The sequence below is a fragment of the Dromiciops gliroides genome, chromosome X (assembly GCF_019393635.1).
Source record: "Dromiciops gliroides isolate mDroGli1 chromosome X, mDroGli1.pri, whole genome shotgun sequence".
Taxonomy (NCBI): domain Eukaryota; kingdom Metazoa; phylum Chordata; class Mammalia; order Microbiotheria; family Microbiotheriidae; genus Dromiciops; species Dromiciops gliroides.
Window position 1 is genome coordinate 64,649,258 of NC_057867.1, and position 12,768 is coordinate 64,662,025.

Sequence of the window (12,768 nt, forward strand, 5' to 3'; positions counted from 1 at the left end):
GGGTTCGGACGCACCCGGGGGATAGACCTGTGACATCCGGCGTGAGGCGGGCTTAGCCCGCGATTGGTTATACCTGTGGGGAGCCGAGCCAATTGGCGGGCCGGGAAAGCCTCGGCCGATTCTCTGCCTATTTGGCTGGAGGCCGGTGGATACCCGAGGGAAGCGTAGGAAGTTAGAATTCACGGTATAACCCCAGCCAGAGAGCAAGCCTTTGCCGGAGCCGGAGCCAGAACCCCCCCCCGACGATCGGGCCGGAGCGGAGCTGCCAGACCCCTTACAGTGACGAGTAAGAGTCGTTGCTGGAGGCCGTCTGGCCGGTGTCAGGGACGAGGGGCGGGGCGAGATGGGCAGGGGGAGCGGGAGGGGGACCTGGGCCCGGCAGGGAGGGGGACTTGGGCCCGACGGGGAGCCGGAGGGAGCCTTTTGGTAGTGGGCGAGGCCAGGCTTCCTGGAGGTCAGCTCTTGCAAGCATCCTGACGCTACGGTGGCGCTGGATAATTTGGGGTGCCCCAAGCACTAAGGTTGTTGGGGGCTCCTTAAGGACTTAGTGCTGAATCTAGGAGCCAGCCTGCCTTCCCCACCTGGTTGGCCGCCCCTCCTCTCCCTGCCAGACTTATTTTTACGCGAATCCCTCTCCCAAATTTAAATTTCAAACTGCTCTAATTAATCTAGCCTGTGTGCGAATTCTGCCTCTGCCACTTCCTGCCTGTGTGACCTTGGGCAAGTCATTGAACCCCTCTGGGCCTCAGTTTCCTCCCCTGTCAAATGTAGGAAGGGCCTCGAGAACCTTTAAGGTCTCTTTCAGCTCTAACGTTCTCTGATCTCCACAATCCTAATTCTTACCGAGACTCTCACTCGTTGTCTAAGCCCTAACGATCAGCTAAGGAACCAAGGGACATTAGAAGCAAAAAAGGCAGCTGCCTGGGCTGGGCTGTCACTGGACTGGGCTCTGACTTCACCAAACAATAGAAAAAGGGCTCTTTGGTTGCCATGCCAACAAGGCTAGGACAGGGAAGAAAATGAACCTCGACTTGTTTACAAAAAATTTTGCTTTTAGCTTTGAATTGAGGTTGTCGGAATAGTCACTAGATGGATCTCTAAAGGCCCTTTGAGCTTTCTGATTTTGATTTTAGGGTGTACCTTAGCGTCTTTGGGGGAAGGGAGAAAATAGACATTGAGCTTGAGGACTGAGGCTGAGAAGGAAATGGAGGTAGTGGAAGGGAATGGGATGACTACCAGGGCAGGCATTGAGGATTGGCTAAATATGTTAGTAATGCGTTTTGTGTCGGACCCAGGCACCTGGGGCTGTTGGGAGGAAATTGGGGGACCCTGCTAAATGTGTGCACTACAAAGTCATGCCTTCTGACTTCACTGCAACCTTTGATTCTCTATCATACTCTCCAGGACTACCCCCCCCAGTTACCCCTGCTTTCACATTTTCAGTCCCTCTCTCCCTCCCTCTCTGCTGGATCCACCACGCGAAAGACAGGCTCAGGTCTCCACCGTTCCCTTCCCCCACCCCAATCCATCTCATAATCTTGCCATCCCCTCAGACTGCTGCCCTGCGCCTCTCCCCTTTCTGCAGAGCTCCTACATGGATTGGCCACCCTGTTCTGGCCAAAGGCACCAGGCCCCTCTTGAGTGCCCCCTGCCACTTGACCTTTCTGCAGCATTGGACACCGCTTGCCACACCCTTGCCTAATACCTTCTTCCCTTGCCTTCTGTACCTGTCTGACTACTGTTCCGTCTCCCTTCCAGGCTAATTTCATAATCATTCCCTTGCTCTTCCCCCCAAGTCCAGTCAGGCTGAATGAAGCACTAGCTCTTTGCTCTCCCCAAATCTGCTTCCCCTCTCTCTTCAGCTCTTGAAATCCTCCCATTCTTCCGAGTTCCAACTCAAATGCTACCTCCTCCATGCCCCCCCTCCCTCTTCCCCCCATGTCAAGCAATCCATGATTCATTTTTCATGATTGTTGAATCACTCCTGCGTGACCGTAACATCCTAATTTGTATTCTGGTTATTTGGATATATGGCTTGTCTTCCTAGGGGATTGGATTAGAAACTCCTTGAGGGTAAGAGGTTGGATTGAATTATTTGCATTGGTTTTTATCCCCAGCATCTGGGGTCTTGCGCCGATTATTTGCTGGCTGTGGTAGCTCTGTTTCTCTTAACTGATTTTCTTTTTTTTTACAGCTTACTTCTGCTGCTTAAGTAAGTAGGAAAACACCATTAATTTGGTAGAGGCAGAATTCAGAATTGCTGATACACTCTATAGGTACTAACTACTAGGTGCATTTCAGGCACAGAGAGATGTTGTGTTGCATTGAAATCCACATCTCTCACAGCAAACCACACATTCTAAGTTTTATCAAAATTCCTCCGGTATTTCTGTTCTTTAGTCATTTGGTACCAAAGGGTGAGAAATAGGAGGCAGAAAAAATGGTGTTTTGTCATACCCTGACACCCCCCCCCAAAAAAAATCCCACAGACACATACACTCACCACAAGGGCCAGCTGAGGACTTGGGCAGGCAGATCACCATATCTGATTAAGAAATACCTGAAACTTGGGGGACAGCCTGGGTGCCCTGCCTAGTATCTTCAGCACAGAGTGGGGACCACCTGTTAAGAATCCCACAGGAAAGGAATAGGTTAGGATAGCTTGTCATCTGCACCAGTGGAGGGAACATCCAGACTTGAGATTACAATTCCATTTTAGACTTGGATGAAGTGGTTCTGGGTGAAGAAAAAAACCAACCGCCCCCCCCCAAAAAAGGCCACACTGACTGCAAAATGAGGCGATTGCAAGACTGTATTGAGTGGTAGCAAAATCCAGATGAAATATGTTGTATAATTTCATTACTGCCTCATTAAAGAGAACATAAATTTTTGTTGCTTTTGCTGTTTAGAGAATAATAGAAGTGTGGGATTAAAAGAAAGGAAGAAAAGCCTGAAACTCCTATAAGCCCTCTACCTTTCCCTGGAGCAAAGCCCTGTCCTCCTTCTCCCCCCATTCTTTGACAGGATATTCATTTTAACCTCTGCACAATGGAATTGTCATTTTCTGCCTGGGGCAGGGGATAAAGGGGGTAGGGGCTATAGTTACCATTTCTCCTTGTTTCTCCAGCTCTCTGGGTCTTTCTCACCAACTCAGTCCTCCAGGTCTCACCAGTTTCATTCCGTGGGAGCTGAAGAAGAGAAAGGGGGGGGGGAGGAAAGGAAGTCAGCAAGCAGGATGGCACTAAAAGAGATTTCTTGCCCCCAGCTCCCCCTTGTGTCCCCACCTCCTACCCCCTCCCAGATAGCATTAGCCTTTGGGAGGAGCAGGCCTGCCAAGGCCTCCTAGAGGTAGCATTCCTGCTTCCTCCCCTATCATCTTCCGGCTAGGGGAAGGGCATTTGGTTTACTTTCTCACTTGCCTAGAAATGGCCAGTTTGGGCTGGGAGGTGATCATCAGATGATGGGTTTCCTTTGTAGGTGGGGGTGGAGTGGAGCACGTCATCTCACCTCCCTTATCACGGTGCCCTGCAGGCCTCTGGGACAAAAATGAAAGATGGTCACTGTACAGGGCCTTTTTGCCCATTCAGTAAAAAAAAATGCCATTTTTTTTCCTCTCTCTCTTTTTTTTTTTTTTTGGACATACCTCTGGGCTGTCAAACTCCTGTAATTGCTTATACTTTTGCCTTGGGGAGCTAGGATGGCCTTTGAAAATACCTTTTCTTTCCTGCCTTCAGAGCTGTTTCTCTTATTAGTCCCATCAGACTTCCCCATTCCCATGTCTCTCTCTCTCTCTCATTCTCTGCCTCTGGTCTCTCTCCCCCTCCCTCTCTTTCCCTCTCTCTCCTCTCTCTCTCACGCACACTCACTCACTCACAAAAAAGTTACAAATGAAAATTAGTAGCCCAGAGCTAGCCAGGTACAGTGGAAGAAATACTGATTTTAAATTTAGAGGAACTGGGTTGAGATCTCACTTCCCTCCCTTCACCTTGTCAGGCCTCAGTTTCTTTATCTGTAAAATGAGGTTGAACTAAGGCTCCTTCCCTCTCCAAGTGTTTGATCTCTCCGCACCCCCCCCCCCTTGGAACTTAGAGACTTTGTTAACTCGGCTGAGGAGTAATCCAGAATTGGTGATAAGACCCACAACTGGGTGGAAGTTTACCCCTGTGCTCCCCTTGAAGAAAGGGGCCTTTCTTCAAATTCTAAAGGAGTTGGAATGTGAACCCAGAGACTGCAGGGGACTGAGTGTTCTCCAGGCTCTTTAGCTATGACATTTGCATATCCACAATGTGCTAATTAGTTATTTGTTTATTAAAGGACTGGGGATTGCTGGCCTGCTCTATCTCTCTGTGTGGCGCTGCCCTGGCCCTCTGATGGTTTGAGTGGGGGGCAGTGGGGGGGGTGTCTCTGCCTCCCCGAATGGGGAGGACTTGGGGATTTTTAAGCTTTGATCATGTTTTTGAGTCTTGTCTTTTCTTGATCTCTCATGGGCCCAGCTCTTTCTCTTGCACCCCCCCCCCCAGCTGCCAGTGGGAGTGAGGGATGAGGTGTAGAGCTCTGAACCCAAAGGGTCAGTTCTGCCCCGTCCCATAGAATGGCCTGGGCCTTTTGCTCGCCAGTGGTCATTATTCAGAAAAGGCTCTACAGCTCTGTAGCCATTTTCCCGTCATTCATCAAAGCCACCACATGCAATGCCATTTAATTTGTTGTAAGGGATTGTTCAGATGACTAGATCTCAAAGCCCTTTACAGAGGTTATCTATCTCATCTGGGCCTCTGGAAGCTAAATGTCATAGGTATTGTTCGCCTTGATCTGGGAGTTATCCCAATGGGGGTGTGATGAAAAGGGTGTGAAGATCTCATTGAAACCTTCTCTGCCACTATCTGTGTGTTCCCTAGGTGCCCCAGACTTGTACATAATTAACATCTAGGCATGGACTCCCAAGCATTGGATCCCTTTGAGTAGAAACTGTGGTCTCTGTCCTCTGAGACCTGTGGACATTTGTAGATTTAGAAGAGGGAGGAATCTTAGAGTTCAGCCCACCAAAGTCCCTGGTTTCTTCACTTTGAAGCCAGGTCCTCTGACCCCAAGTCATACAGTCCATGTCAGGATGGTCGTCTGGATTTGTGGGTGCAGCCCCATCCATCAGTGTACATGTGCCCTTTGCTTGGTGGCTCCAGACTGCCCCTTTTGTTAGAGTCTGGCTGCCTCTTGAGGACCCACAGTGAAGGGCTGGCTGAGAGCCAGCTCCTTTCTTCTCCCTGCTGTATTTGCTTTGTTTCCCAGGAGGCTCCAGCTAGGTCTTCCTGATCATATAGGCTTCCATCCTTAACCACCACTCTAGGCCCCTCAAGACAAATGTCACTGGGAGTCTCAAAGACCTGGCTTCAGCACCCATCTCAGCCATTTCTCTCTAGGATCAAAGCTTTCCAACTGGTTGTCCAAGACCTTACTCCTCACTTTCTTTATTTTATAGGACAGGGAGTAAAGGGACTTGCCCAAGATCACACAGCTCATAAATAAATGATGGAGCTGTGATGCAAACCCACATGTGCTGACTCTAAATCCATCATTCCTTCCACTTTTTTCAGTGCCTCAGTTTTCCTCTTCTATTAAAGGAGGGCCATCCAGTCAATTAGCAGCCACTAAGCCTTACCCAAGGATCCCTGGGGGCTGCATATTGACTTTGTTTTAAAATGTAACGTTATCTAGGTTTCCTTGTATTGTTTATTTTGTTAAATATTTCCCAATCCCATTTGAATCTGGTTCAGGCCCCACTGGGGAGTGTTGTAAACTGATTTGGCACCCTCTGGGATTAGATGATTTTAGGAATTGGTTTGTTCTTTGTGCTTGGGTCTCTGGTACCTGGCACTGATAAAATACCTGTTGATTGGTGGAGCCCCTCAAATCCCACCTCCCCTACCTTCAGTAAGGCCTCACTGACCTCTCTGGGCCTCTGAGATTGTGCTGGATTTCCAACACCCCACCCCACCCCCCAGTTCAAGCTCGAGGCCCTTCCATAGCAACCTAGAAGTAATCTCCGCAGTGCATAGAATTGTGAGAATCAGATAAGCTGCCGAATGCATGTGAATGGCAGATCTTCATAACTGAAATGCCCACCCCCCCAATAATCCCAGGTATGGCAAGCTCTTGTCCAAAAAAAAAAAACCGAGGGGACCTGGGAGAGCTGGGGGGGGGGGGCGGGGAGGTGTGACAGCAGTGAGCCTGGAGGGAACATCTAGTAAATGGACGAGCTTGGGTTAGGGGGTGGGAGGCGGGGGTCTGAGACTAGATTATGTCCACTGGGTCCCCATATCTGGTGGGGCAGTAAGCCGAGCCGAGACCAGGCAGAGCCATAGATTCTATTGGGAAAGAAGGCTTTTGGAACCCCACAAGGCCTCGGAAAACGCCAAGGTTTTTCTGGTTCCCATGGTAACCAGAGTAGACACTTCAGGGGGAGGGGAGCAGAGCGGGCCAGAGTAGAGACAGCAGTCGGACTCTTTTTTTCTATGTGGGTCATTTGTAAATAGGGTTGATAAATCAGGGTCTGTGCAGCATTGTGAACACTTTGCTTTCATGAGATCTGAACTAGATTATATGCTCTGATTTCTGTCACCTCATTCCGTAGCTGTGACCTTCAGCAAGCCCTCCCCCTCCCCGGGCCTCATTTTCTTCCTCTGTCAAATGAGGGGGTGGGGACTTGCCGACCTCTAAGCCTGGATCTCCAAGGTCCCTCATCCCCAAACCTTGAACTGACTGGTAATCTTCCCAAAGAAAGGGTTTTCTATTTCCTTTTTATTCCTTCCTCTACCTCCTCCCTCCCTTCTCCCCTGCCAAATTCCTATTCTAATGCTACAGATTATCCTTAATATTTCATGCTATCTTCTCTCGAGGCGTGTATTAGTTTTATGATGAATTGCTGACAGGTTCAATGATATGACCTTCAATAAATACCGTTCTGCCAAAAAAAGAAAAAAAAAAAGAAAGAAAGAAATGGAAGGTCTGGGACCAGATCTTAGAAGATGGCTTCACAGGAAATCTTTCTAGCCACTCATGGTGGTTGATACCTTTGGGCCTTTCTCATTCTGATTTGTATTTATTGCTATATGTGCCTCACTCCCTTCCTGTCCCTCCCCGCCCCCAGCACCCAATTGTAAGCTCCTAAAGAACAGGGACACTTGCATCTTTCATTTTTTTTAACCCCAGACCTAGCATTGCGTCTTGCATAGGAAGCAAAGCTTCATAAATGATTATTTGGTTGAATAAAATCCTCTGGGGAGGAAGGAGGGGGAAAGCGAAGTGAAATCCACAAAGATGACAAAAGGACACTTAGAGAAATAGGAAAAAAGATCTATTCCAAACAAAACGTAAGAAACCCCAGCAAACATGGTGCCTGTGGGCTTGCTTTAAGAAGCTGTGGCAAAGACACAAAAGGGAACGAACATCCAGCTGCCGTCCGGAGCTGTAGGTGGTTACAGGTGAGTGATCTTAGGTGAGTAACAATAACCGTAACTCACATTTCTGTGTTGACTTCTGTTTTCTCACACCAGCCCTCCCTGTGAGGTAAGTGAATAGCACCATTGTTGTCCCCATTTTGCAGTTGAGGAAACCTTGACCCAGAGAGGGGAAGTCATTTGCCCAGGGTCACATAGCTAGCTGGGAAGAGCCACAACATCCATCCCAATGAAGCAACCAGAATGAAAGTCAGGTTGCTGGAGTGGGGGGGGGGGCAAAGAAATGCTAGAAGAAATGGCCCAAACAAACCAGAGGCAAGGTCAGGTTATCAGCCCACAGAAGGAAAACAGGGTGGTAGCTGGAAGTGGCCTGTCTCCTGACATCCCACTGTTGTGGGGCTGCCTCATAAGGGAGGACTTTGGGTACGTCACTCATCAGACTGCCCTGGCTGGGGGGCCCAGGGGACAAGGTACCAGATTTGGAGTGGGGGTGAGGACGGACCTGGCTCTGAATCCCATCTCTGTCACTTGTTCCCTCTGTGACCTGGGCCCTATCACTTTCCCTGTCTGGGATGTAGGTTCCTCATGTGGAAGATTAAGTGATTGGACTTCGATGGGGGTTCTTCACCCTGTTTGTGTGCCGGACCCCTGTGGCAGTCAGCTGAAGTCTGTGGTCGGGTTCCTGAATGCCAAGAAGAAAATCCATAGGATCGGTCATAAAGGGAATCATTTGGTTGAAAAATTTCAAAAGCCAGTAGCATCCCCGCTAAGCGAAGAAGCCCAGGATCAGAGTATCTCCAAGGTCCCTTCATCTTGAAATCTCTGAGCCTTTGAAAGCAAACGGCCTTTTGGCTAAACTTGTGTTTTCTGAAGTAGATTGTTTGGGGAAAGGGAGTAAGGTGATCTGTCGAATGCTTTGGCAGGCAGGAGAGATCTGGGTTGCAATGCCAACACTGTCATGGGCCAGCTGTGTGTGTGTGTGTGTGTGTGTGTGTGTGTGTGTGTGTGTGTGTGCGCGCGCGTGCACGCCCTGCACCAAATCACTCCGACCTTCCACACCTCACTCTCCTCGGCTAGTCTGGCTTCATTTCTGGTTAATGAACTCCTCTGCTGTTCTAATGTAAACCCTGAGTTTCTCAAAGATGTCTTTATTTTACTATCCCCTTGGAACCGTCTATACAGTGTCCCCCATTTTAACTTCTGAGAAACAAGCTCCCCCGGGAGCCATGTTGAAAATATTCCATTTTGCTGATTTCTGTATAAAAAAAAAAATGGCATGTTTTCGCATTGGCTCAAGCTGACGCACGTGAGAATAGGGACCGGCTCAAGCCGCCCGTTTCTTAGGTAACAGTGGAGGGAGGCAGCTTTGCAAAAAAAAAAAAAAAAAAAAGCAGCAACCGCTGCCTCGTTATTTGCATCATTAATACTAATTGGGGAAGTTTTTCTGTTCCGTGTTCTGCATTTGAATTTGGAGAGAAAGGCCTTCATTTTGTTTTTCCCAGGACTCCTGCTTTAAGCAGCCCCTCAAAGAAGTGTACCAACTATGCCAATTAGTCTGTGCACAGAAAAAAGCTGCTCTCCTCACTCTCTCTCACTCGCTCTCTCTGTCTCCCCTTGCCTCTTCCCAGCTGCATCAGCCCTTGAGAGGCCTTTCAGAGGAGCTGAGTGTGCGGGGCCACTGGACGTGGGCTTTTCAAAGAACTGAGTGGTGAGGGGAGTGACTGTCTGGGACATTCTTTACATCTTGGGCAGACACTGCTTCCCCACTCCAAGGCGCAAGGGAGGGGCTCGGGAAACTCTTCCCACCCTGTGGAGGAAAATACTCCTGATGGATTGGGATTTTTTTTTTCTTCTCTCACAAAAGGCTTTTGCTGTCTGTGTTTTGCACAGGGTAGATGAGAGGAATTCTCCCGAAATGAAAAAGAAAAGTCTTTTATTTGCGGGGGAGGCTCAGTCACATCATTTGAGGTACATCTTGACCAGTAAATGTGCTGGGTTGCTTGCTGCTTTCAGGCTGGTGGCCTGCTTCTGTGGGCAGAAAGACTAGTATCCATGAACCTTGGGTATCCAGGTCTCAGTTTCCCAGGTAGACCTGTAGTAAGAGGAGAGTACAGGATCCCCTCCTGTCCTCTCCTTTTAAATCCTCCCCAATGACACAGAACCATAGCAAAAAAAAATTCATACACACATATATGTGCATGTGTGTATATATACATATATATGCATGTATATACATACATACATACATACATACGTGTGTGTATATATATATATATATATAAACAGAAGACAAAATGTGCTCCCCCCCCCTCTTAAAAAGTAGAGATGGCGGTCAGCAAATGGAATTGACAGGGAGGCATGAGCCCCCTTCCCAGTTCTCAAACTAATGAAAACCTCCCTTGGCCTCCTCCCACTGCCTTGGCCAGAATGCTTTGTCCATTTTTTTCCACCTTCAAGGCTGCCGGTGATGTTCAGTTTGAGCCTGATATCAGCTTGCTACAGATTGGGTTGAGAAGGCGGTAGGGAGTTCGAGTGCAGATTTTTCCCAGCCTGGGAGTGTAGGGCCAAGAACTACCCAGCTTAGAGATAACATTCTTGAAGTTCGGAATCTTTTCCTGGCTCAGTGGGATTCAGTAACTTTCAAAGATACGCAGTAATGTTTGGCATTGGAAAAATAATACTTTGTTTTCTTATCCAATGATACTGGGTTTTGTTCATCAGAATGTCCAGGATGGAACTAGGAGTTCTCTGGTGGTGGCTACCTTTGTAACAAAGCTTAGGGTACTTCTTGTTGCTCAGGGACCCCTCGACTCGCAACATCAGTAGCTGGCTGTCAAGGTTGAAAATATCGCTGCTGCATTCTATTTCCAACTTTCTGCCCAGAGTTGGGGGAGGAGCGGTTCCCAGGGAACTAGGATAGCCCTTTTCAGGGGCCTTAGGATATCCATTGGCAAAATGGGACAGCTGGTCTGTATGGGTCATTTGAGAGAAAGACCCAAATATGTCTATTTATGTTGTTTCCCCAACTTGCTTTTCTTTCTCCTGATTCATCACCAGAGGGTCAAATATTCAGCAGGACCCAACAGCAGCCTCTGACTGCCCATGGTGGTCTTTGGTCAAGCTAACCCCATTCTGGTCCTCAGTTGACTGAGGCTGACTAGCCTCCCTTACAGAGCTTTGTGGTGAGCTTTGGGGAATCTATTTCCTTTTTCTCACAAATATTCCAAGTCCCTATTTATGGGGTATGATGACCGAAGGGGGGGTGAATAAATCTAATCTTTTCCTCTCAAATTATTTTTATTAAGAAAGTGATTGAAAATGTTCCCATCTTTAGCTTCAGTAGGCCAGTTTTTCTGTATTCAAAACTCTTGTGTTGCTAGTGTCCCCTCACCTTACTTCCCAGCACCCAATCTCCCTTAGTTTGGGTGTACCACAGCCAGTTTGTGGAGATGTAGAAGCCCCCACAAAATGGTATTTGAAGAAGACCCAGGTCTTCTACATAACATTCATGGCTAAAAAAACAAAAACAAAAAAAATATTCATGGCTGGACCCCAAGGTCACAGGGACTTAGATTTCAAGCTAGAAGAGACCTCAGAGGTCATTGGGTCCAAACTCCACCCCTGTTCATTTTTACAAATGAAGAAACTGAGGCCCAGGGAGATTAAATGATTTATCAGAGGTTGCACAGACAGTAAGTGGTAAGAGCCCACATTTGAACCCAGGCCTTCTGGCCCCAAATCCAGTGCTACTGAGTCCTTTAGGCCCACTTTGAGACACATCAAATAATTGCTAACCCTTTGGGGCAGCTAGGTGGTACAGTAGATTGTACTGGGCTTGGAATCAAGAAGACTCATGTTCATGAGTTCTAATTTGGCCTCAGATACTAGCTGTGTCACCCTGGGCAAGTCACTTAACCCTGTTTGCCTCACTTTCCTCCTTTGTAAAATGAGTTGGAGAAGGAAATGGCAAACCTACTCCAGCATCTTTGCCTAGAAAACCCCAAATGAGTCACAAAGAGTCATGCAACCAAAAGGAATCAAAAATAATGTCTGGGGCAGCTAAGTAGTGCAGTGGATAAAGCACCGGCCCTGGATTCAGGAGGACCCGAGTTCAAATCCAGCCTCAGACACTTGACACTTACTAGCTGTGTGACCCTGGGCAAGTCACTAAACCCTCATTGCCTCACAAAAAACCCCCAAAACAACCAATGTCTGCATGTGTTATCTCATTTGATCCTTACACAACCTTGTGAGGTACCGTGACAGATACTTTTTACACATGAGAAAACTGAGGCAGACAGAGGTTAAGTTCCTTGCCCAGGATCACACAGCTAGTAAATGTCTGAGGCTAGATTTGAACTCGGGTCTTCCTGACTGAAGGTCCAGTCCCACCTAGCTGTCCTGTGTGAATTGGTGCACACTGGTCTAAATGGAATAGACTTGGGTTTTGTGAATTTAAGAGACAGCATTACAAAGAAGACTGGAGATCCAGTGTTGGTCAGTGGATCTGATTGGGGCCTAGTAGTGGCAATTTCTATTTCTTATATAGGGAGTTTCTAACTCTAATAAAGAAGCCTGAGAGTTGGGCAGACCTGTTGCCTCTGATCTGTACTAGGGGTGTGACCAACCATGGACAAGCTAAGTCTCTGGTGCCAAGCTGTTCTCAAATTCTCTCAGTTACATGGGGGTTGCCAGTTGGCAATTAGAAAGGGAGGTCCTTTACCAAATAAATCACAAATCTTGAGCCTAATAGCAGTAATGATGGTGATGGTGATAATCATAATAATAATAAAGAATTAGCAGCTTGATTGAAATCTACTTGCCATAATCAAAATAGGGTGGACTTGCCTCCGTTTGCTCTTTTAATGAAGATGGCATCCTTGAATGTGAGCCTCAGCTGAAGGCCTTCTCTGCTTTGGGAGTATTGTGCTGGAGGTGTGTCTTTTTATATTTTAAAAAACATAGACGTGTATTATCCAGTGTCCTCCTCCTCTTGGATCTTCTTAAAACCTTACGTTCCCAAAGGCCACGTCAACAGGAGTTGGGGGATGGGAGATAAGGTCTGGCAGGTGTTGCCCAGCTGCCAAGGCTTTAAGGGGGCCTGGCAATGTGGTGTGTGTGTGTGTATGTATGCGCCAGATATATTGTGTCTCTGGGTTCTCGCCGTATGCTCTGGGTGTGTCTCTGGGGTTCCGAGGATCGCCAGGTTCTGAGGCTCCGCACCAGGTCGGCCACCAGGCAATGAAGTCTTTGGCCACAGCGACTCTCAGAGAGCTGCTAGGAAGCATGGGAGAGGTGCCTAGACCCTTGAAATACT

General features: G+C 47.9%; 1 protein-coding gene across 3 annotated transcripts in view; it reads left to right on the forward strand.

Moving 5' to 3' along the window:
* The first annotated feature begins 101 nt into the window (after positions 1-101).
* The window catches only part of NSDHL (NAD(P) dependent steroid dehydrogenase-like), a 39,071-nt gene continuing 26,404 nt past the window's right edge, over positions 102-12,768 (forward strand). For 2 of the 3 annotated variants that reach the window (XM_043973583.1, XM_043973582.1), the window contains exon 1: positions 102-286. The gene's annotated coding sequence lies outside the window, so the exon portion shown is untranslated. Of the gene's footprint in view, positions 287-7,456; positions 7,476-12,768 lie in introns of those variants that run through there. The other variant, XM_043973585.1, reaches the window with a different exon arrangement.